At 47.9% G+C, this 23,666-nt stretch overlaps 1 protein-coding gene and 1 non-coding gene across 2 annotated transcripts in view; both read right to left on the bottom strand.

The window, feature by feature from the left end:
- Positions 1-23,666, bottom strand: part of PLCL2 (phospholipase C like 2) — a 218,020-nt gene that overhangs the window by 128,962 nt on the left and 65,392 nt on the right. The window lies entirely within an intron of this gene.
- LOC138093492 (U6 spliceosomal RNA) lies at positions 17,607-17,709 on the bottom strand. Its single transcript, XR_011146103.1, has one exon. It is a non-coding gene; the product is annotated as a U6 spliceosomal RNA (small nuclear RNA).

Below are 23,666 nucleotides of genomic sequence, written 5' to 3'. Positions count from 1 at the left end.
GAAATCCCATGGACAGAGGAGCCTGGCGGGATACAGTCCATGGGGCTGCAAAGAGTCAGACACAACTGAGCAACTGAAGGGTAACTAGCTTCTTATCAACAGAAAATGAAGGATCTTCATTCCTTCTTCCTTCCTCTCACTCCATTCCAAATATAAGAAGGAAAGCAGTGTCTGAGCTCATCCAGGAACTGGACAATCAGCTCAACATAAGAGCACACTGGCCGGATAGATTTCTAACACACAGGTCAGACACAGTGCAAGGACCGCTAAAGGCCACGGTGAATTCCGCTCCACTCATTCCTGAGGGCGGCCAGGTCCCAAGCAGGGATACAAGAAACAACATGGAACAAGGCACAGCTTTCAACACAGAGGCTGGAAGAAACACCAAAGTGATGGGACTTCCCTGGTGGGCCAGTGGCTAAGGCTCCACGCTCCCAATGCAGGCGGCCTGCGTTTGCTCCCTGGTCAGGGAACTAGACGGCTGACCGGTGGCTCAGACAGTAGAATCTGCCTGCAATGCAGGAGACGCGGGTTCAATCCCTGGGTCAGGAAGATCCCCCGGCGGAGGGCACAGCAACCCACTCCGGTGCTCTTGCCTGGAGAACCCCATGGACAGAGACGCCTGGCGGGCTACAGTCCACATGGTTGCAAAAAGTCGGACACGACTGAAGCAACTGAGCACGCACACACACAGGGAACTGGATTCGACATGCCACACTGAGAGTTTGCAGGCCACAGCAAAAGGCCCCGCAGGCCCCGGCGACGACCAGAGATCCTATGAGCCGCAACTACCACCCAGCGCAGCCATACGACTAAAAAGCAAAAGGGGACCTTTTTTAAAAAAGAAAACAAACCTAAATGCTAAGTATGGCAAGAGAGGTCTATGAAGCAGCCGTGACTCTCTGAATACAGAGCAGCTTCTGAGCTCACATCTCCTCAATCATGGGTCTGAACAGGGCAAAACCAGAAAGAACTGCCAAGAACGGACCTTCCAGGTGAAAGGAAGGCTGCAAGAGTGGAAAGTCTCACGGGGCGTCTGTGTTCCATGATACCCCAGTGTGAAATCATTCCCCTCCAACTGGCAAGAAAGAAAATACATACAACACAAAGTGATACGAAATTGTTCACTCAATAAATACACGTGCAGTGGCTATTCTAATACCTCCTACAGTGAGTGGTTTCACATCTTGAACTTGGAAGATGTGAAACCTTTTTGAATAAATGACGTCCATCACGGATGAGGCTGAGCACCAAGACACGTCATGGGGTAACCATGATGACCGAACACGGATTCTACACAGCCCCTTGGGAGCCAGGAGGCTGGTACTCTTACCTGCCACCGGTGAGAGAAGGCTTTTTATTGATAGGAGGAGGTGATCTATGGTAGGCCACCCCCCACCCCCACCCCCCCCAGTGCCGCTGCAGTGAGGCCAATGGAAGATCCAAGCTTCAAGGAGCAGCGAGAGATGGAGACAAATAAACCCCACCGGTAAGGGCAGCACGCTCCTCTCCTCCACCTTCCACTCCATGTCGAAGGGGAAATGGTTCCTTAACTACCCTCCTTCCTTTGAGAGATGACAATGTTCCGGGGCATCACGCTGTCAATTAATGTGTTCACTTGGGTGGAACAGGCTTGGTCAAACGCTTGTATAGCTGTGATTGTCACTTACAGTCAGTTGACTTGAAGTTCAGCAGATTAGCCCCTATCGTGCGGATGGGCCTCAATCAGTCAGTTGAGGCCTTAAGAGCAAAGACAGGTGTCCCAAGAACAGGGAATTCAGCCTCCAGACGACAGCGTGGAAGAGTTGACATCAGACTCAAGACATCAACTCTTGGCGAGTCTCCAGCCTGAGGCTGGCGGATTCTATGATTCCAAACAGGCAAGCCTGATGAGCACTCAGGCCAAGTCCATAAAATCCATCTCTCATTCTCTCTCTCTCACACACATACATGACCTAACGGTCCTGTTCTTCTGGGTTGTTCAGTCACTAAATCGTGTCGGACTCTTTGCAGCCCCATGGACTGCAGTTCACCAGGCTTCCCTGTCCTCCATTATCTCCCGGAGCTCGCTCAGACTCACGTCCACTGAGTCGGTGATGCCATCCAACCATCTCATCCTCTATCATTTCCTTCTCCTCCTTCCCCCAATCCCTCCCAGCATCAGGGTCTTTCCCAGTGAGTCAGTTCTTCAAATCAGGTGGCCAAAGTACTGGAGTTTCAGCTTCAGCATCAGTCCTTCCAATGAATACTCAGGACTGATTTCCTTTGGATGGACTGGTTAGAACTCCTTGCAGTCCAAGGGATTCTCAAGAGTTTTCTCCAACACCACAGTTCAAAACCATACATTTCTCGGTGCTCAGCTTTCTTTACGGTCCAACTCTCACATCCATACATGACTCCTGGAAAAACCACAGCTTTGACTAGACGGACCTTTGTCAGCAAAGTGCTATCTCTGCTTTTTAATATGCTGTCTAGGTTTGTCAGAGCTTTTACTCAGGGGTAGCCACAGGACCCCCAAGGCCTGCCTCCAGCAGCCCCGTGAAAGTCTGCATGACCACCCAGTCCGTCGCCCTCCCTCTGCCCTGGTGTGACCTGAGGCTCGGGACGTTTTGTCCCTGGAGACGGGGAAGGAGGCAGCGCTCTTAAGAGCCCAGGTTGATTCTCCTCCACACGCAGACCCCTGACCAGCCCGACCTCCTGAAGCAAGCGCCCCTCCCCTGCGTGAGCAGACCTCCCCACGTAGGAGGTCTGTGACCCGGCGGATGGCAGGCGGGCGCCCGCGGCAGACCCCGCCTTTCCCCCTTCCCAGCACCGGGGGCCCCGGGAGGACAGCTCTCAAGACTGCTCCATAAGCCTCTTTCATGTGTTAGGCGAGGTGAGACGTAACTGCATCTTCCAAGGGGATTGCATCTTAGAGCTACTGGGCCAGGACTTCTGGATTTAGATCTCGCTGAGGAAGCAACGCAAGGCTCCGAAAGAGAACCGCGACCCCAGACAGGAACTCTCAGCGGCAGCGGCAGCGGCAGCGGCAGCGAGAGAGGCGCCCGTGGGATCTGGGGGTCGGCGACCCCGCATCCGGGACGAGAGCCGCGGTGCCCGAGGCTGACCTGCGGGTGCAGCCGCTTCCAGACACCTCTTCCCGGTGGTCTCAGGGTCCTTCAGCCCCAGGACGGGCCAGCTGGTCCTACAACGACGCCCGCTGCTCAGCGAACGCCGCGCCCCCCGGGCTGGAAGCCCGGAGAGTCTGGGACCCAGCCATCCTTCCCCACCCTCCGAGTCCAGCTCCAAGCCGCCCCCTGCCCGCCCCTGCGGGCCGACTCTGCCTCCAGACGGCAGGGCCGCACCCGCGGCCGGGGACGCGGTGTGGACACCGCCTGCCCGCGGCCCCCCACCGTTTCCCTCCGCCTCTGACGGAGGTGACGCGCCTTGAAGAGGCTGCGGGGGCCGCAGGGTGCAGGCTCAGCCCCAGCCCGACACCTCCCACCTGCAGTCCCCCGGCCTGGCCTGGGCTCCTCCTTGGCCTGCACGCCTCCTCCTTCTCCTCCGGCTCTGCCCAGGGTAACTCCTAGTCTGTCTTCAGATTTCAAAACAATGGTCGCTTCCTGGTCTCCGGAGTTAAGTCCAGCTCTCTTTATGATGTGCTGTCTCAGTGCCACGGACCTCGCCTGTTCGACATCTGTCATTATCATTTTATATGTACAGTTTCATTCCACGATGCGTGCCGGTCTCTCCCACTGGACTCTAAGCTCCTAGACACTGGGCAAGTGCTAGAAACAGTGCCCAATGTCCAGCTCGGGGGCAGAGATTTGGCCCTAAATAAGAACGCACTGAGTGATGGGTCTATGAACCTCACGGGGCCCCAGGTCACGCGAACGCGGCCGGCAGCGGGAGCAGCTGCGTTGTGCCCGTTCTCACTCCCACAGGACTCCTTCTGATCGCACTGGAGGGTCCTCAGTGTTTCCAGAAACAACACTCTCTAGACTCATTTCCCCCTCTTTCATTATCTTAAACATGATTTTAAAATATGTAAGAGATACAGAAATTGCCAATACTTGATACAGTTAAAGAAACATTCATTCACTACATCTGGGTAAATCTTAATATTAAAGCTTTTTTGTTCTTTATGTCAAAATCCTTTTGTTGACTAACTACAACGTTTGAGCACAGTGCTAGGCATCAGGAATAGAAAGCGGAGAAACACGTCCCCTGCCCTATATGTGATGCAGGCCTTGGAGTAGCATCCAGGTTCATTTGATCACTTTTATGAGAACAGGCTGGAGACATAGTTAAATCAGACTGCTCTCCACTTTCAAAGAATTCAGTCAAGAAGGCAAATAAATGATTAATAAAAAAAATTAATTTAACATAGAGTCAGACAAGCTGTACTTGCTCAGGTATATAGAGGTTGCTGGCATAGGATCTGAACCTGCCATTTTATTATCTATTCATGAACTAATAATATACAGTTTCCCCTTCTCTCGGGCCATTTTTTCATGACTAGGATGGCCTGTTTCTTTTTGCAAAGTCTGGTAAGACATATTGCCTCAAATACTTAAATGTGTGTACATACAAACATGTACACCTGTGATATCACACACATACATTCTTTACTTTCTATAACTAGACCCAATTATCTTTAGGAATCAAGAAGGAGATTTTATTTGCTCTGAGGCACTGCTTTTCGAACCTCTTCTTCACAGTTTCTTCGGCTTAGAAGCTCACTTCAGTTCAGTCGCTCAGTCGTGTCAGACTCTTTGCGACCCCATGAATCGCAGCACGCCGGGCATCCCTGTCCATCACAATCTCCCAGAGTTCACTTAGACTCACGTCCATCGAGTCCGTGATGCCATCCAGCCATCTCATCCTCTGTCGTCCCCTTCTCCTCCTGCCCCCAATCCCTCCCAGCATCAGACTCTTTTCCAATGAGTCAACTCTTCGCATGAGGTGGCCAAACTACTGGAACTTCAGCTTCAGCATCATTCCTTCCAAAGAAATCCCAGGGCTGATCTCCTTCAGAATGGACTGGTTGGATCTCCTTGCAGTCCAAGGGACTCTCAAGAGTCTTCTCCTACACCACACTTCAAAAGCATCAATTCTTCGGCGCTCAGCCTTCTTCACAGTCCAACTCTCACATCCATACATGACCACTGGAACAACCATAGCCTTGACCAGATGGACCTTAGTCGGCAAAGTAATGTCTCTGCTTTTGAATATACTATCTAGGTTGCTCATAACTTTTCCTCCAAGGAGTAAGCATCTTTTAATCTCATGGCTGCAATCACCATCTGCAGTGATTCTGGAGCCCCAAAAATAAAGTCTGACACTGTTTCCACTGTTTCCCCATCTATTTCCCATGAAGTGATGGGACTGGATGCCATGATCTTCGTTTTCTGAATGTTGAGCTTTAAGCCAACTTTTTCACTCTCCTCTTTCACTTTCATCAAGAGGCTTTTTAGCTCCTCTTTACTTTCTGCCATAAGGGTGGTGTCATCTGCATATCTGAGGTTATTGATATTTCTCCCGGCAATCTTGATTCCAGCTTGTGTTTCTTCCAGTCCAGCGTTTCTCATGATGTACTCTGCATAGAAGTTAAATAAGCAGGGTGACAATATACAGCCTTGACATACTCCTTTTCCTATTTGGAACCAGTCTGTTGTTCTATGTCCAGTTCTAACTGTTGCTTCCTGACCTGCATACAGATTTCTCAAGAGGCAGGTTAGGTGGTCTGGTATTCCCATCTCTTTCAGAATTTTTCAGTTTATCGTGATCCACACAGTCAAAGGCTTTGGCTTAGTCAATAAAGCAGAAATAGATGTTTTTCTGGAACTCTCTCGCTTTTTCCATGATCCACCAGATGTTGGCAATTTGAGCTCTGGTTCCTCTGCCTTTTCTAAAACCAGCTTGAACATCAGGGAGTTCACAGTTCACGTATTGCTGAAGCCTGGGTTGGAGAATTTTGAGCATTACTTTACTAGCATGTGAGATGAGTGCAATTGCGAGGTAGTTTGAGCATTCTTTGGCATTGCCTTTCTTTGGGATTGGAATGAAAACTGACCTTTTCCAGCCCTGTGGCCACTGCTGAGTTTTCCAAATTTGCTGGCATATTGAGTGCAGCACTTTCACAGCATCATCTTTCAGGATTTGAAATAGCTCCACTGGAATTCCATCACCTCCACTAGCTTTGTTCGTAGTGATGCTTTCTAAGGCCCACTTGACTTCACATTCCAAGATGTCTGGCTCTAGATTAGTGATCACACCATCATGATTATCTGGGTCGTGAAGATCTTTTTTGTACAGTTCTTCTGTGTATTCTTGCCACCTCTTCTTAATATCTTCTGCTTCTGTGAGGTCCATACCATTTCTGTCCTTTATCGAGCCCATCTTTGCATGAAATGTTCCCTTGGTATCTCTAATTTTCTTGAAGAGATCTCTAGTCTTTCCCACTCTGTTGTTTTCCTCTATTTCTTTGCAATTGATTGCTGAAGAAGGCTTTCTTATCTCTTCTTGCTATTCTTTGGAACTCTGCATTCAGATGCTTATATCTTTCCTTTTCTCCTTTGCTTTTTGCCTCTCTTCTTTTCACAGCTATTTGTAAGGCCTCCCTGGACAGCCATTTTGCTTTTTTGCATTTCTTTTCCATGGGGATGGTCTTGATCCCTGTCTCCTGTACAATGTCATGAACCTCATTCCATAGTTCATCAGGCACTCTATCTATCAGATCTAGGCCCTTAAATCTATTTCTCACTTCCACTGTATAATCATAAGGGATTTGATTTAGGTCATACCTGAATGGTCTAGCGGTTTTGTTTTAATTGCTTTTGCTCTCCTCACATGTGTATTTCACTGGGATCAGTAGCAGGCAATGCCAGAGGGCAGGGCGAGGGTTATGAACAGATCAAGGAGTAGATCATGCCTTTAACTCTCTGCACTCATTATTTACAGTGAGCTTATTAAAATCAATTGGCTACAGGATTCATACTGAAGAACGATCCAACACAGAAGGTCCTGGAAGGCCTGGATCCTAGACAACGCTGCTGGGGACAACAGGGAGCACCCAGAGCACCCAACGCTGGTCCTAGGCACGCACCACGGGGGCATGTCCTCACGGGCAGAGACGCTGCGCCCTGACCAGGCCCCCTCTAGAGGAGACGCCGAGCCCTGACCAGACCCCCTCTAACAGAGACGCGTGCCCTGACCCGACCACCTCTAGAGGAGATGTGAGCCCTGACCAGACCCCCTCTAATAAGAGACGCGCACCCTGAGTGAACCCCCTCTAACGGAGACCCCGCGCCCTGACCCGGCCCCCTCGAGAGCACATCCCTGCTGGCCTCGGGTTCCACCTGGAGCCGAATCAACTGGCCACACAGTTCAGAGCAAATCCCTTCCAAACACGACGGCTTCACTCACACCCCGTCTCTTCCTCTCCTCCGGTCGACTCGTCTATTCCTTCTGGATCAACTGCTGCAAAAGGGGAAGGACCTGCTCAGTGAGCACCGCTGCTGCCTGCCCGGGGCCCGCCCAGGACCACAGACCTCGGACCAGCCCTGCAGCAGCGCCGCTCACCACGCTCGTCGCCCCGGGCTCCTCCCCACGGGAGCCGACCCTGGGCACCGGGGCACGGCTGCCTCGGGAGGCCCGACGCCCGCCCCGCAAAGCCCTGGCCACCGGCTGGGGGGTCCTTTGCGGGCATTTGCGAGGGCTGCTCAGGCTTGCATCCCGCCCCCCTCTCTCCTGCCCGGGGGTCAGCGCGTGCACCCCCAGGGAGCTTCACCCACTCTCCACACCCTCCTCTCGGCCAAAGGCCTCACCGCCCGCACCAGAGAGGAGAGGCGCCGGGTGGGCACAGAGCCCTGGGCTCCAGTGCCCCTGCGATGCCGCTCCGGTTGGAAACGCCACCCTGTCTGCCCTGAGGCTCCACCTGAGGCTCCACCCTGAGGGCTCAGACCCCGTTGCCCTCACACACCTTCAAAGGGGCGCCCTGCACCCACATCTGCAGACGTCCCCCTCCTGGTGCCGTCCCTCAGCCTAAAGCCTCCCCAGACCCGTCCTTGTGAAAACAACAGAGGAGGAAAGCGCCTCCTCCACCGCTTGCCCCGCGGCACCTCCACGGGCCGTCGAGGCATCCACCTGGCCGGCAGACTCTGCTTGTTCTCTGCCGCCTTCCGTGCGCTGCGCAGGGACCGACACACGCCGGTGTGCTGCAGGAATGCAGGAAGGGGCGGAACACACGCAGACGCGCAGTGGACAGGGCTCTGGATCTGATCTGAGAACACCAGCTTCCAGTCCCAGCCCCGACATCTGTGAGTGGCAGAAGCTGTCCCTGAACGTCCCCCGGCTTCAGTTGTAAGAGACGAAGTTCTGCCAAGACTCCCGCTTAGGCCCCTTCCGGCACCCGCCTTCTGCGACTACAGCACCTACAGCAGGAGGGGTTTCTGCTGTAGATGCTAGAAGGTGACCCCCAGACAAAAGGCAGGCTCTCCCCTGAAACAAGGAGGCAGACGCTCTGATGACAAGTATCCCAGCTGGAAGACAGTTCTTTACCCCAAGAATGTTAAGCCCCCGGCCTGTTAACTAGCAGAAACTTCTGGCATTTCATTGACTACAGACGACTGGATTGCTTGAAGTTCTACCCTAGGATGCCCAACACTCACTCAATAAGTGAGCAGTTACTGACACTTCGTGTAATAAGTAGTCACAGGAGAGGAGGGCATGAAACGTATTCTACCCTCAAGAAGCTAAAAGCACAGCGGGGAAAACACAACTAAAATGTGTTTAAGAAACGGTGTAAAATGGAAAGGCTTCAGAAAAGGAGCTAAGACAGAATCACAGCGAAGAAGGGACAGCTGGATGATGAGCAGCTTGACTCCGGGGGCGTCCGGGAAGCACCATCAGACGGCGGTGACCCTGGAGAGGAGTTATGGGCGCGGTGAGGCAGAGCTCGGCGGGCTCTGGGCTGGGGACCTGCCGCAGGTCAGCTCCCGGCCCGTGGAGGGTAACAGCCGGGGCTGATGTCAGAGACGTCTGCACTGCTCCGCGAACCCCCTGGTTAAGGTGGTGTCCTTCACAGAGCAGAATGATCAGAGTGCTCTGCTAAAACAAAGATGTTTACAGGTTAACTAGCTTCTTGGAGAAGATGATTCTTTCTAGCCAAAGAATCACGGGTCCTCAAGCTGGACAGGGCGTTAGAGGGCAACACCCGGTTGGAAGTGCAGAGCGCAGGCGGGTGCAGCGCTGGTAGCCGGGTGAGGACGAGCCCCGGGCGGACGGGGGGCCAAGAGCGCGTCAGGGTGCGGGGGGTGCCTCTGCCCTGAGAGCTCTGGGGGGAGCATCCCAGGGGAGGGCGAGCACCGGGGGCAGAGCGGTGATGAGCGCGCCCCGCCAGACAGGGAAGCGGCAGCAACCCGCAACCAGCCATCACGGCGGGAGAACTACCGCGGGCCACGCGGGGTCCACAGGGGAAGAACGGTCTCGCGAGGGGCAGTCAGCAGCATAGCGCCGCGGGGAGGCCGAAGCGAGAAATAATGAGCCTGGGGCTTTTCCGGCAGAAGACAAAAGCGGTTGGTGGGCCGTGGAAGCGAAAATCAGCTCGGGGAGGCCGGGAGGCAGCAGGCCTGATCCTCCGTCCTGTGTGTGTGTTTCGGAGCAAAAAGGAGCACAGGAGAAGAGAGCTCAGAAGGCGCAGATACTATGATGGACGCAGAGACGTGTGGGGCCGGGGGCAGAGGGGTGAACAGGAGCCTGGAGCCGGTGGGGGTGCGCGGCAGCCAGAGCTCGGCGGTGAGGGCAATGCCCCCGGGCGCAGGGGGATTGCTCGGGCGCGCGGGCAGCTCCTCTCCGCAGCTGGACGGGAGGACAGGCGCCATTCACATACAGAGCCAGGGACGGCCAGGTGCCTCCGAGGCTTCACGTCAAAGTCAGGCTCTGGAAGTGGCAAACGGAACGCAAGGGATGACCTAACCCAACAAAAGGAGTGCGGAGCTGCGGGGAAAGGTCTACCCAAGGCTACAGGGAACCAGACACCACCTCGGGCAGCTCCCAAACCCTGTTTCACCATCGCTCCTGACGCAGCCAGGCGTCCTGGACAGAATTAAATACTCACCCCAAACAAACTTCCACCTTAGTTAGAGATAACAGGTGTGCCACAGAGTAAGACAAAAGGAATGCCTGACTTTAAAAAGTGGAAATCTTGCAAGATTACCCACAGTGACTTGACTTTTCATACGAAAAGAGTTTGGCATCACTGCTTCAGGCCATGAACTATTTTTTTCGTCTTTATAATCATCAGATCAGGACTTTAGCTCAATCATTCCAAATGTCACTGATTTCGAGTATCTGCCAATGATGCTAAAGAAAATAATGACTTAATTTCCCAGCTAAATTTCAGGCAGTACATTGCGGGCGAAATTACTTTCTGTTCCTTTTGCTTCTATTTACAATTTGCTTTATTACAGGTTTATTTTCAACATCGCACCCACATAGCCTGTGCACAAAGCACAGATATGAGAAATATAAGGAGACATAAAGCAGAGTATGGAAGCTGTATTGATGTGACATTTCTATAAACACTGCTTTAAAATCCAGCTTCATAATAACCTACAATTAATGGCTTATTGCTCCTTCTCAAAGCTTGGCTTCTAGTTAAAATTTTATGGTAGCTAGGCATTTAAGGAAGGGATAACTAATGGAACTTCTCAAGAAATCTAAGTCCACTGGATGAAAATTATAGTTTAATACCGTATAATTAATGGATATTTTAAAGTTCAGCAGGTACATTAAATGAACGTGAAAAAACAAAATTTAAATATTTGCACTAATCTTTTTAACTTTACATGATACTCGTGACCCATCATAAATAACAAAGATACTTCTGAGTCTACTATGAAAAATACAATGATGCAGATATTCTAAGCTTATTATGTTGTATAGGAACTCCTACAGAGTTTTCATAAGTCTGCACTAATAAATTCCTTTCTCAGACAAGTTAAATATCCACCTTGAAATTATCTGACTCACAGAAGATAAACATCCATGAAATTAGCACTAGTTCATTGAATAAGAAATTATCAAACTGTTAATGGTGGCCATCTTCCCTGGTGGCTCAGTTGGTAAAGAATCCGCCTGGATGCAGGAGACCCAGCTTCAATCCCTGGGTTGGGAAGATCCCCTGAGAAAGGAAATGGCAACCTACTCCAGTAATTCAAACTGTTATTGGAGAAGGAAATGGCAGTCCACTCCAGGACTATTGCCTGGAAAATCTCATGGACAGAGGAGCTTGGGAGGCTATAGCCAAAGGGGTCGCAAAGAGTCAGACACGACTGAGCGACTTCACTTTCAAATTGTTATACATGGTGGTAAACAGTTGTAGATGACTTACTATGAGGATCACTCTGCAACGTATATGAATACTGAGTCATTCATTGCATTGTACATCTGAAACTAACATGTCATGCCAATTATATCTCAATTTTTAAAATCAAAATATTAAATTACTGAATTGTAATTATGTGACTTGTAGCAAATGAAGTATATTACTACCCATTAAAAATAATTACGTGAATGCTGTATACATGTGAAAAAGAGAATCTGAGGTCAAGCTCTTCCAGGGCATTCATCCTATTTTATATGCTTATCACACTGCTGGGTACACCACCAAACACAGAAAGGAAATGCAGAAGAAATATCTGATTATAGTGACAGCATTTCTTTTTTTACCTTTTAAAATTTCTTTTTATCACAATTTGCTGAGGACTCCCCTGGTGGTACAGGAGATAAGAATGCACCCGCCAAAACAGGGGGCATGGATTCAACCCCTGGCCTGGGAAGACCCCACGTGCTGCCGAGCAACCGAGCCCAGGAGCCGTGACTACTGAGGTCCAGTGCCTGCAGCCTGCGCTCCATGGCAAGAGGAGACGCCGCAGTGAGCAGCCCTCCCACTGCACCTGGAGGGCACCTCCCCTTGCTCGCTGCAATCAGAGAAAGCCAGCAAGCAGCGACCAAAAGAAAAATAAATCAAAATTCATTAAGTTAAAAATTTGCTTAAAGTAACTCATGTTTATTGTTAAGATTATAATAATCCAAAATTACAGTAATACACAAAGTCACCCAGGTTCTACCCTTGGCTAACAGGTAAGTTAACTATTTCATACGTATTTCTTGAAAAATATTTTGACGCTTGCAAATATGTGTGTGTGCAAATGTGCACACATACATCCCATTCTTTACAAAAATGCGGTTATGCTATACGTAGTGTTTCGCAACTTCTCTCATTCACTTAGAAATGCATCTTTGACATTTTTTTACGTCATTATCCATAACGTTCCCCTCTCTTTTTTGAGGCTTGTATAGTACGCCCTTGCTTGGATAAAACACAATCTATTTGGCCATTTGGGCTTCCCAGGTAGCGCTAGTGGTAAAGAATCCACCTGCCAGTGCAGGAGATGTAACAGACTCGGGTTCAATCCCTGGGTCGGAAAGATCCCCTGGAGGAGGGCATGGCAACCCACTCCAGTATTCTTGCCTGGAGACTCCCATGGACACAGCAGCCTGGTGGGCAACAGCCCATAGGGTCACAAAGAGTTGGACACGAAGTGACTTAGCATGCAGGTACATACTGATGGATATTAGGATATTTTTCTTCAGATTTTTTCACTATTATAAACAGTGAAATCTTTTAGTACTTTTATAAAAATTGCTGCAGAACTAATTCATAGCAGAGAACTTTTTGAGTCAAGGACTATTAAATAGCCAGGATATTAACAGACGTTGTTGAACTGGCCATCGCAAGTTGCCTACCACCGCACCCAACGGCAGATCGGGACACCTATTCCCCGCCTGCGTTCACCGACACAAAATGCATCAGGCTTTTCTACTCTGTCCACTTGATACTATTTTAAACTTCACTGCGTATATTTTAGATTAAATCCGCCATAATCATTTAAAGCACTTCTGTCTTTATAACTAGGCATTTCACTATTAAATTTCAGCACTCATCTGATCCTGGGTTACATACGTTCTAGACAAAAGTGATTATGTGACAAAAGATGCTTCCAAAGGTCTTATTATTACATAATCTTATTATTACATAAATCACCATTGGAAAAATTTTGAGGAAACAGTCAAATATAAAGAATAAAATGAAATTATATCATCATTAAGAGACAATGTTTTTATTCTAGGTATATATTTAATGCACCTGTATAGGTTTTCTCAAAAGCTGATCATAATATATACTATTTTATATGCTGATTTATTAAATTAACAGGAATAGTAACCCCATAATCTTAAAAAATTTTTCCACTACCTCTTTTTTAGGGTTAATTTCTTTATCTTTAATTGGAGGATAATTACTTTACAGTATTATGTTGGTCCTTGCCATACATCAACACGAATCAGCCATGGTATACATACATCCCCTCCTTCTCTTTTAAACTAATGTCTACTTTTTATTGGAGTAACATTGATTACAGTGCTGTATGGGTTGGACGTGTACAGAATCTTTTTCAGTCACACATACATGTATCTATTCATCTTTAGATTCTTTTCCCAAATAGGTTATTACAGACTGGTGACAGACTTCCCTTGGTATACATAGATAGGGTCCTTCTTGATTATCCACTTAATAGTGTTTTAAAGAATATGATTTTAAAAGCCCACATAATAGGTCTTAAATTATTTAACAGTTACCATTGGATTTTTATTTCTGAGTTTTCATTACTATAAATTATGCACAAAGATTTACTGGACTACACCTCTGAGTACTCTGTGAGGTTAGAGCGATTCCTCAGAGGGCTGGAACAGATTCCTTGTCTTAGGATGATGACAGTGTCTCTGTGCCATTAACCCCTTAGGGTGTCTTCGTGTGGAGACCCAGCCCCACCCATGTAGGCGATGAGTCACTTCCTAGGCATAAGGCAGGCACCACGGCTCGGCTGAAATTCTTATTTATAAACGTGTCCATTTTTATTTTTGCAAAATTGTTCATAACTTTGAATACCATTATATTTGATTCACAAAGCAGTAATCATGGAAAGACTTTTACCATAGTTTTCTCAGAAACCATCAATCAAGGACAGAAAACTAGGGACAAGAGCATCTGAATAAACATTTACAAGTGTTAGTCTTTATTACCTTCACAGAAATGGTTCTGAATTAGACCACAAAGGAGCACTCAAAACCACTCTCAACTCAGAAAACATCCAGGCCAAATAATCAGACAGAATTTGTATAACCAAAAGAATCCTATACATGTAGAAATTCTAAAACACGCTTGCAAACAACTTTCAGGTTAGAGGGAAAAAAACAAAACAACACTGCTTAAAAATGAACCATAAAACCATCAAGCTGCTGGAAAAGTAACACTTAGGAAAATTTTGCCTTAACTCCCTGTTCAGAAAATAAGAATAAAAAAAATAATAAGGCACGTGAAAAGATGCTCCACATTGCTAATTATTAGAGAAATGCAAAACAAAACTCCAATGAGGCACCACCTCACACTAGTCAGAATGGTCATCATCAAAAAGTCTACAAATAAGAAAAGCTGGAGAGGGTGTGGAGGAAAGGGGACCTTCCCACACTGTTGGTAGGAATGCAAATTGGTGCAGTGAGTATAGAGAACAGTTAACAGTATGGAGGTTCCCTAAAAAATAAACAGAGAGCTACCATATGACCCTGCAATGCCACTCCTGGGCATATATCCAGAGAAAGCTCTAATTCAAAAACACACATGTTTATAACAGCACTATTTATAGTGTCTGGGACATGGAAGCAATCTAAATGTCCATCCACAGATGAATGGATAAGGGATAAAGAAGATAATGATACACACACACGCACAAGGGATACTAGCTGCCGTAACAAAGAGTGAGATGCCGCCACTTGCAGCTCCACGGACGGACCTGGAGACTCAGGCTGAGTGAAGGGGGCCAGACAGATAGACAGATACTGCATGACACCTCTCAGATGTGCAACCTACAAAACAGTGCAAGTGAGCAGACACACAAGAGAGAAACGAGCCCACAGACACAGGAAGCAAACTTACAGGTGACCAAACGGGAAAGGCGGGAGGGACAAGTCAGGAGCATGGGATTAACAGATACACACTGCTACTCACAAAACAGCTGACCGTGAGAATTCACTGTGTACCACAGGGAACTGTATTCACTATCATGTGGTAAACGCTAATAAAACATCTGAAAAGGGTATGTATATATATCAGACTTAAAAAATACACACGTATCATTTTGCTATACACCAGAAACTAATATAACACCGCAAATAAATACTTCAATAAAGAAGTAAGTGGCCTAAATTTTCAATTCAAAAAACTAGAAAAGAGAAACAAAATAAACATAGACAAGGGCAGTTAATAAAGATAACAGAGACGAAGAATGAGAAACCAAAATTCAAAGAAAATAAACAAAAAATAGTAGAACTGATCAATAAGCCCCAAACTTGCTAATTTTCAAGGTCAAATGAAATAAATCTTTGTCAAAATGCGTTTTAAAAAGAAAAAGAATATAACTACTATGAAAGGAGATCAAACCCGTCAATCCTAAAGGAATCAACCCTGCATATTTATTCAGCTGAAGCTGAAGCTCCAATACTTTGGCCACCTGATGTGAAGAGCCAACTCAGTGGAAAGGACCCTGATGCTGGGAAAGACCGGGTGCAGGAGAAGGGGACGACAGAGGACGAGATGGTTGGATGGCCTCACTGACTTAATAGACATGAGTCTGAGCAAACTCTGGGAGATAGTGAAGGACAGGGAAGCCTGGCGTGCTGCAATCCGTGGGGTAGCAAAAAGTTGGACATGACATAGTGACTGAAACAGTAACAATATAACTATTATTTTTTAAATCCAGAAAAATGTAATCAATTTAATATGAATAAATTAGAAACAAATGAAAAAATCAGTTTTCCAAGAAAATATAATTATTACAATTAGCTCAGAAAGAAGAAAACCATTGAGATCAATATTGTAGAAAAAAATCAAAAAGGTAGTCGAAGATGTAGCCTCTGAAAAGGAACCAAGCTCAGGTCATTTTAGGTGAATTATACCAAACTTTCAAATAATAGGTAAATTTTATGTTAGATAAACTATTCAGGAACTCAAGGGGAAAACAGAAGGCCACTCAGCTTCTTCTCTGAATCTAGCAGAAAGTTTCTCAGATTCAGGACTCTTGACACTTTGGACAGGATCATTAATTGCTGGGAGAGAGAGGGGCTCCTCCGTGGACTGAATGGATTAACATGACCCTGATACTCAAGCCAGACAATAACAACCCAGAACAAAAACAACAGATCATTCACACTTATAAACAAAGGTTCAAAAGCCCTAAATAAAATACTGGTTAGTCAATTTATCAAGAACAGGCAGAATTTATTTCAGAAATACAATGGTGGTTTTGCAAGAGAAAATTCTATGAAGATAATTACTGTATTAATAAAATACAAGAGAAAAATCACAAGATTTGTTAATGATTACAGAGAAAAGATCTGATAAAATGCAAAACACATTCATGGTAAGACTCTTAACACACCAGAAATAGAAATTTTCCTTAGCCCGAAAAAAGGAATTTACAAAAAACCAATGGTAAACTTTTTATTTAATGATGAAATGCTGGAAGAATTGAAGAATTGACTTGTACTAGCCAAAGCAGTATCTCAGGAAAAAGAACAATATATGTTGTTATTGTTTAGTTGCTATGTCATGTCTGACTCTTTGTGACCCCATGAACTATAGCACACCAGGCTCCTCTGTCCATGGGATTCCCAGGCAATAGTACTGGAATGGGTTGCCATTTCCTTTTCTAGGTAAGGTGATCTTCCTTACCTAGGAACTGAACCTGTGTCTTCTGTATTAGCAAGCAATTCTTTAGTGGTGAGCCACTTGGGAGCTCCTGTGTAAGACATACACCAGTGAAAAAAGACACACAACAGTCTTTATCTGCAGATTTTTTTAATGTCTGTATGGAGAGCCAAGAGAACCAACCAGTAAACTATGAGATCCTTTAAGATGCCAGCCAGCAAGGATGCCAAATACAAGATCAAAAATAGAAATTATTATCTTCTGTGTACATTAGCAACGATCAATTAGAAAGACTTAGAAATAAGCCCATTTGAAAATGCCTGATATACAAGACTGTTGCGAAGAAAATAAAACTTTACTAAAGGATATAGAGAATTAAAACAGAGACGTAGCTTGTCCCTGGGTGGTAAGACTCAATAGTATAGAGACTTTGAAAGTGAAAGTGAGAGTCTCTCAGTCGTGTCCAACTCTTTGCGACCCCATGGGCTATACAGTCCATGGGATTCTCCAGGCCAGAATACTGGAGTGGGTAAGCCGTTCCTTTCTCCAGGGAATCTTCCCAACCCAGGGATCGAACCCAGGTCTCCCGCATTGCAGGCGGATTCTTTACCAGCTGAGCCGCCAGGGAAACACACAGAGACTTTAACTTTCCCCCAAATTATTTATAAATTTAATAAAATCCTCTAGAAATACCAAATGGAATTTACAAGAAATCTGACATGCTGATACAAATAATTAAAGCAAATGAATAAACATACAAGATAGTTGAGGCAATCTTTTTTTTTTTAAAAACGTTAAGAAAAATATGGAATGCTTCACAGATTTGCAGGTCATCTTTGCTCAAGGACCATGCTAATCTTCCTTGTGTCATTCCAATTTTAATATGTGCTACCAAAGCAAGCACAAGGCAATCTTAAAAAGAAAGAACACATCTTACCCTACTACTACACACACACACACACACACACACATAACCCATTGTGAATACATAGTGATTAAAACAGCATGATACTGGCGCAGGAATTGATGACCAGATTCATAGACAAGAACATATACTTGAGAGACAATCTGGTGAATACAGGGAATTCAAAATATAATCAAAGTGGCATTCTAAATCATGGGAAGAGGATTAACTACTCAACAAACAGTGCTGTGATAACTGGTTTTCCATTTGCAAAAAGCACAAAATAAAAAATAATAAAGTTTCTTCTTAACACAAGTCACACACACACAAATTCCAGAGTAATTAAAGACTTGAACCTAAAATAACGTATCAGTAGGACTGACTAGACAGTTTGGAGGTGGGAGGGGGGAGTCCAGTGCCAAACAAAACTGCAAGGCTTTCAAAGATGGCAACAGCTGAGAATCAGAGTGATGCGCCCTCTGGAATCACAGATATGCAGCCTTTGGTAACTGGCTTCTTTCACTTAACATACAATGTTTTCAGTGTTCATCTACATACAGCACGTACTTCATGTTTCTTTTATTGTTAACAATACTCCATGGAATGGATGAACCCATTTTATTTATCCATTCACCAACTAATGAATATTCGGGTTGTTTTCACTTTTTGAGTATTATGAATAACACTGCTATGAACATTCATGTATGAGTCAAAATGCTTTTTTTAAAAAAATTAAGAATATTTTATTTATTTACTTTTCTTCTTCTTTTTTTCTTTTTGTATCTCGCTGCACAACACACAGGATCTTAGTTCTCCAAACAGGGACTGAACCTGTGCTCCCTGTAATGGAAGCACTGAGTCTTAACCACTGGACTGCAGGGAAGGCCCCAAATGCTCCCATTTTTATTAAAAAAAAAAAAAAAAGGCTGAACAATTCTATATAAACGTATGCTGGATGATTTAGAAAGCAGGACAATTAAAGTACATGTTTTTCTTTATTCATCCAAACAAGTAATCCTTAATGAATCAAATGAGCCATTTTTTAAAAAAAAAAATAATGAACAGGAAACAATCATTGGTATCATACTAACCATAACTGGCTTTCATATTAACCTTCTCTTAAACACTAAATCTTAAGAAATGAATTTTTCTAACTGGAGAAACACTCTTGGCTGGCAATTAATTTACTGATTAGAATTTTCCGATGAGAACGGAGAGAAAGGGCTCTCTGACTGTAGCAGGGCGGGGTCTGGAGGCTGTTTAAATCTTTCCAATCGCAGCAGTAACAGAACATTTTGGTGGCAAAGATGCTTCACACTTTAACTGGCAGTGAATTTTTATAATAATTATTTGGAATGATAAAATAAAAGGAGTCAGAACTACTGAAAAGCAGAGGATACGATGCTTTTTCAAGCACTTCCTCCCCATGGAAGCAAATGAACTGCCCTTCCAAAGGGCAAAGGCACCAGACAGGTGAGACGAGGCCATCGGAAGACTTTGCAGGCCGCCCCTGCCTCCTGCCGGGCTCAGTACAAACTGTTATGCCGTCAGCCTCATTTGCTCTGTGAGCTTCCAGAGACGAAGGCGCCATCCCTTCTCCTAAGGAACTCACTGGTAAGCGGCCCAACCCCTTGAAGGTGATCATTTCAGGAAAGCTTTATTTGCTGCTCTTCTAGCAATTCCATCTGAGCTCCAGCAGCAAACAAGGGTGACTGGCCAGAAAAAGTCTTGAATCCTGTGTTCATTCACTTCCTCCTCCAATGTGGGGGAGAAATATAAAACAACGACGACCTGATTATTATCTGATTAAGAGGCAGAAAGGAAAAAAATCATCAATCCTTTGGAAGAGTTCTAGCCTAAGAAGAAATGTGAAATCCGTTTACCTGCGACAGGACTGATTACCTGTTCGGGCTCTTCGGTGAGCAGTAGAGAGGACTACGTCATCAAAGGGAAACGGCCACCCCAGGCCCCACTTAGATGCGAGACGAGCAACATGTGAGGCCCGGAGCTTCCGAGGAAGCCATCTGCCTGCAGCTCCTCATCCGTTCTCTCCCACGGTACACGGTGCCTGGGATCTCAGAGCGACCCAGACAGGCCTATCTGACCCTCGGCGTGGCTAAAATAATGTATGCAGGCCACACTAACGTTGCAGAGGGTCTTTCCCGGTGGCTCAGGGGATAAGATCCCCACACCCCCAACGCAGGGGGTCCCTGATTTCCAGCACTAGACCCTGAGTGTGGCAACGGAGACCCGGCACAGCCCGATAGATAAAGAAAACTTTCCAACTGGACAAAGTGCTCTGAAATCTATGAAGTAAACCAAACAAAAATAAACTGAATTCATTTTTTAAAAATAAGATTTTAGCTTTCGCTTTGCTCTTCTTCGTCAATCAAGGGCAGGTAGAGAGAAGCGAGGTCCAGACAGCCCCCAGCTGGGCCACCCAAGGCCCCTGGGACCCGAGAGCCGAGAAGCTGGGGCTGGCACAGGGCTCTGGGCCGCCTCCGCTCCGCTCCCCACGTCCTGCCGCCACCCTCTCCTGCTTCACCCTCTGCCCAAACCCCGCTGTGTCCCGGCCTCGCTCTCCATCACTCCATCCCCCGCAGAGGCCCCTCTGCCTGCAGGGGTCCTGACCTGCAGGGGGCCGCTGCTCCCCCGGGATGCCCACTGGCGGGGCAGCTGTCCCCCCTTGCCAACCAAGGGGTCCAGGGTGAGGGCAGGAGGGAACGGGGCTGCGGGGGCGGAAACAGCCCAGGTCAGAAAGGCCCCTCCCACGCAGGAAGCCGGACCACGCGCCCAGGGTGCGAGGCTGTGGTCGGGGCCGGAAAGCCTTCCTCCGTGTGAGCGCTCTGATGCACGCAGCTGTTCAGCAACTGTGTGCCCGGCGCGTGGGAGGCCCTGCTGGGCACCCTGACCCAGGACCGAGGAGCTCTTCTCGGTGCCCACAGTTACAACCTTTGCGTGGCGAACCCAGGAGATGTTCAACAACCACAGCACAATACGTAAAAATATGAGCCCACTACAGTGCAGTGAGATGATTATGAGTATGATGGAGAAAAATAAAACAAGCCAGGGGAACAGGAGGCCACGGGTAGGGGACAGACAAATGCTGGTAAGCGCCTCACTGAGAAGACGGTGTCTGAGCCACGACTTGAAGGAGGTGCGGCTGTGTGCCCGGACGTCTGCAGCAGGGGTGCTCCAGGCCAAGGGGAGCACTGCAGAGCCTGCGGCAGGACCAGCAGGGGGTGGGGGCACAGGGTGATGAGGAGACGGAGCTGGAGAATCGCGGGAGGAAAGGCTGGAGGGAACCAGCGGCCGGATCACTGCTGGACACACCGTGGATTTGAGCTCTGACTCTGCGTTCAGTTCAGTTCAGTCGCTCAGTCGTGTCCGACTTTGCAACCCCATGGACTGCAGCATGCCAGGCTTCCCTGTCCTTCACCAAATCCTGGAGTCCGCTCATGTCCATTGAGTCAGTGATGCCATCCAACCCTCTCATCCTCTGTCGTCCCCTTCTCCTCCTGCCCCCAGTCCCTCCCAGCATCAGGGTCTTTTCCAATGAGTCAGCTCTTCCCATGAGGTGGCCAAAGTATTGGAGTTTCAGCTTCAGCATCAGTCCTTCCAATGAACACCCAGGACTGATCTCCTTTAGGATGGACTGGTTGGATCTCCTTGCAGTCCAAGGGACTCGCAAGAGTCTTCTCCAACCCCACAGTCCAAAGGCACCAATTCGTCGGTGCTCAGCTTTCTTTATAGTCCAGCTCTCACATCCATACACGACCACAGGAGAAACCACAGCTTTGACATGATTCCGCATGAGCTGAACATAAGGGAAACGGGTGCTGGGATGTGCCTGACCACACCCTCCAGCTGCTGGGACAAGCCAGGCTGGAGACGCGCGGGCTGGGACCCAGGTGAAGGCAGTGAAGGGGACAGGTGGTCAGAGGTCGACGTGCTCTGGAGAAGGCGGGGGGGGGGGGGTGGTTCTCTAATGGACTGAGTGGGGGACGCAGGAGGAGAGCTGCTGCGTGGGTTTGCCTGGACCACAGTAACAAGCGCTGCAGGCCACGGCTCAGACAACACCGACCCCTTTTCTCACGGCTCAGGGAGCTGGCAGCCTGAGGCCAAGGTGCTGACCCGTGGCCTCCCTCCTTGTCCTGGGGACACCGTGGGCCCCCTCTGCCGTCACGTGGGGTCCCCCCATGGGGACACTGGTCCTACTGAAATTGGAGCCCAAACCAATCACCTCACTTAACCTTCACCAGCTCTTTTTAAACCCTACCTCCAAATACAGTCACAGTCTGAGGCATGGGGGGCTTGAGACTCCCACAACCCTATTTGGCGTTGTTCAGTCACTCGGTCATGTCCAGCGCTCTGTGAGCCCGTGGACCAGGGCACGCCAGGCTTCCCTGTCCTTCACCGTCGCCTGGAGTTTGCTCAGACTCACGTCCACTGAGTTGGTGACGCCATCCAACCATACCTGTTTCAGGTAGACACACGCGGTGTCGTGGGCACCAAGCCTTTTGGCCGGATCAAGGGGAGAGACGGAGCACCACCTGAGCCCGCTACTGAATGACACACAGAGGCGGGCATGCGCGGCAGACATCCGCTTAGCCGTCGACCTTCGTAGAAAGGCCGCTAACGTGAACGGGGTGCTCGGCACGTGTGAGTCACCACACTAAGCCCTCTACGCTCACTACCTCACTGAATCCTCACTGAAGCACTCAATGTCAGGGTTACCATCCCCACTCACAAATCAGGAAGCCAAGCCCTGACAAGGCGACGTGACAGGCACCAAGTCACTCAGACAGCAAGGTGAATAAAAGGGATTCGGGTTCCAGCACCCTGCATGCAGCAGGCGTGCCCTTGACTGCGGTCTGCATTCCTCTGCACAGAAAGCCACGAGGGAGGGCAGGAAGCCACAGATATGATCAAAACCAAGCTTAGGTATGGCAAGAGTGCATCAAGCTCAGCCCCACACTGGAGGAGCAGCATAGATCCCAAAGGCGGTTGAACCATCTGTCCCATCCAAGCTCCCCAGAAGAGACTTGAATTCGAATATGCTCTATATTTTATAATGCCAAAAATAATGGGAATAGCATAAATGTAGCTGGTTAGAAAATTATGGAATAATCTTACAGTAAAACACCAACCAAGAGTTAAACAAGGATGAGCTACACACCAATTACATGGACAGGTGTGTGTGTGTGTGTGTGTGTACGTGTATGTGTGCCCTCAGTCACACAGTCAAGAGTTAAAGAAGGATGATTTATGTCAAAGTTATTCGAGGATTATCAAGGAAAGCACCAAGATACCGTTTAAAAGGAGAAGGCAGCGAAGGGCGTGAACCAGAAATCAGGGGAAATGCTCAGGGCCAAGGCAGTCCAAAAGCCATCAGAGCCTCGTGCGTGTGAACACGCAGCGACTCGCGTGTGCTGGCCGGCACTCCGTCACCGAGCTCACCCTTCTGTGCACACGCCCGGCTAAGCGCCGTGACGACCAAGATACGAAGGCGCGCCGGCTCAGGACCAATGCCGCTTTTAACACGTGGCCTGCGACACTGTCACAGACTCCTCTCCCTGTCTTAAGGGGAGGCGCCCCGGTGACCTGGACTGTCATCTGATAACATCGTTCTTTCCCAAGTTCTGTGAACGGCTGTCTCTTTTATTCCCTGCTTTTGAGGAGGTAGAGGGCAGGCATGGGATAAAACAGGGAAGCAAAAAGGCAAAGCAGGAAGACAGCTGGTGAAAACAGGAGAAAGGAAAAGAGAGTGAAGTCGCTCAGTCGTGTCCGACTCTGTGCGACCCCGTGGACTGAAAATAGGAGAGGAAGCGGTTTAAACACTGAAAGCGAATATGGAACTGGGAAGGAAAGGGTCCCTGAGAAAGAGAACAGGACAATGGAGGGGGCACGCGTTACAGCGCAGTGAGCGGGCCCGGCCAGCTCAGGAAGGCACCA

Source organism: Capricornis sumatraensis, chromosome 1, assembly GCF_032405125.1.
Source record: "Capricornis sumatraensis isolate serow.1 chromosome 1, serow.2, whole genome shotgun sequence".
NCBI classification, from domain to species: domain Eukaryota; kingdom Metazoa; phylum Chordata; class Mammalia; order Artiodactyla; family Bovidae; genus Capricornis; species Capricornis sumatraensis.
The sequence above is the reverse complement of the archived record's forward strand: the minus strand, read 5'-3'. Positions and strand labels throughout refer to the sequence as shown.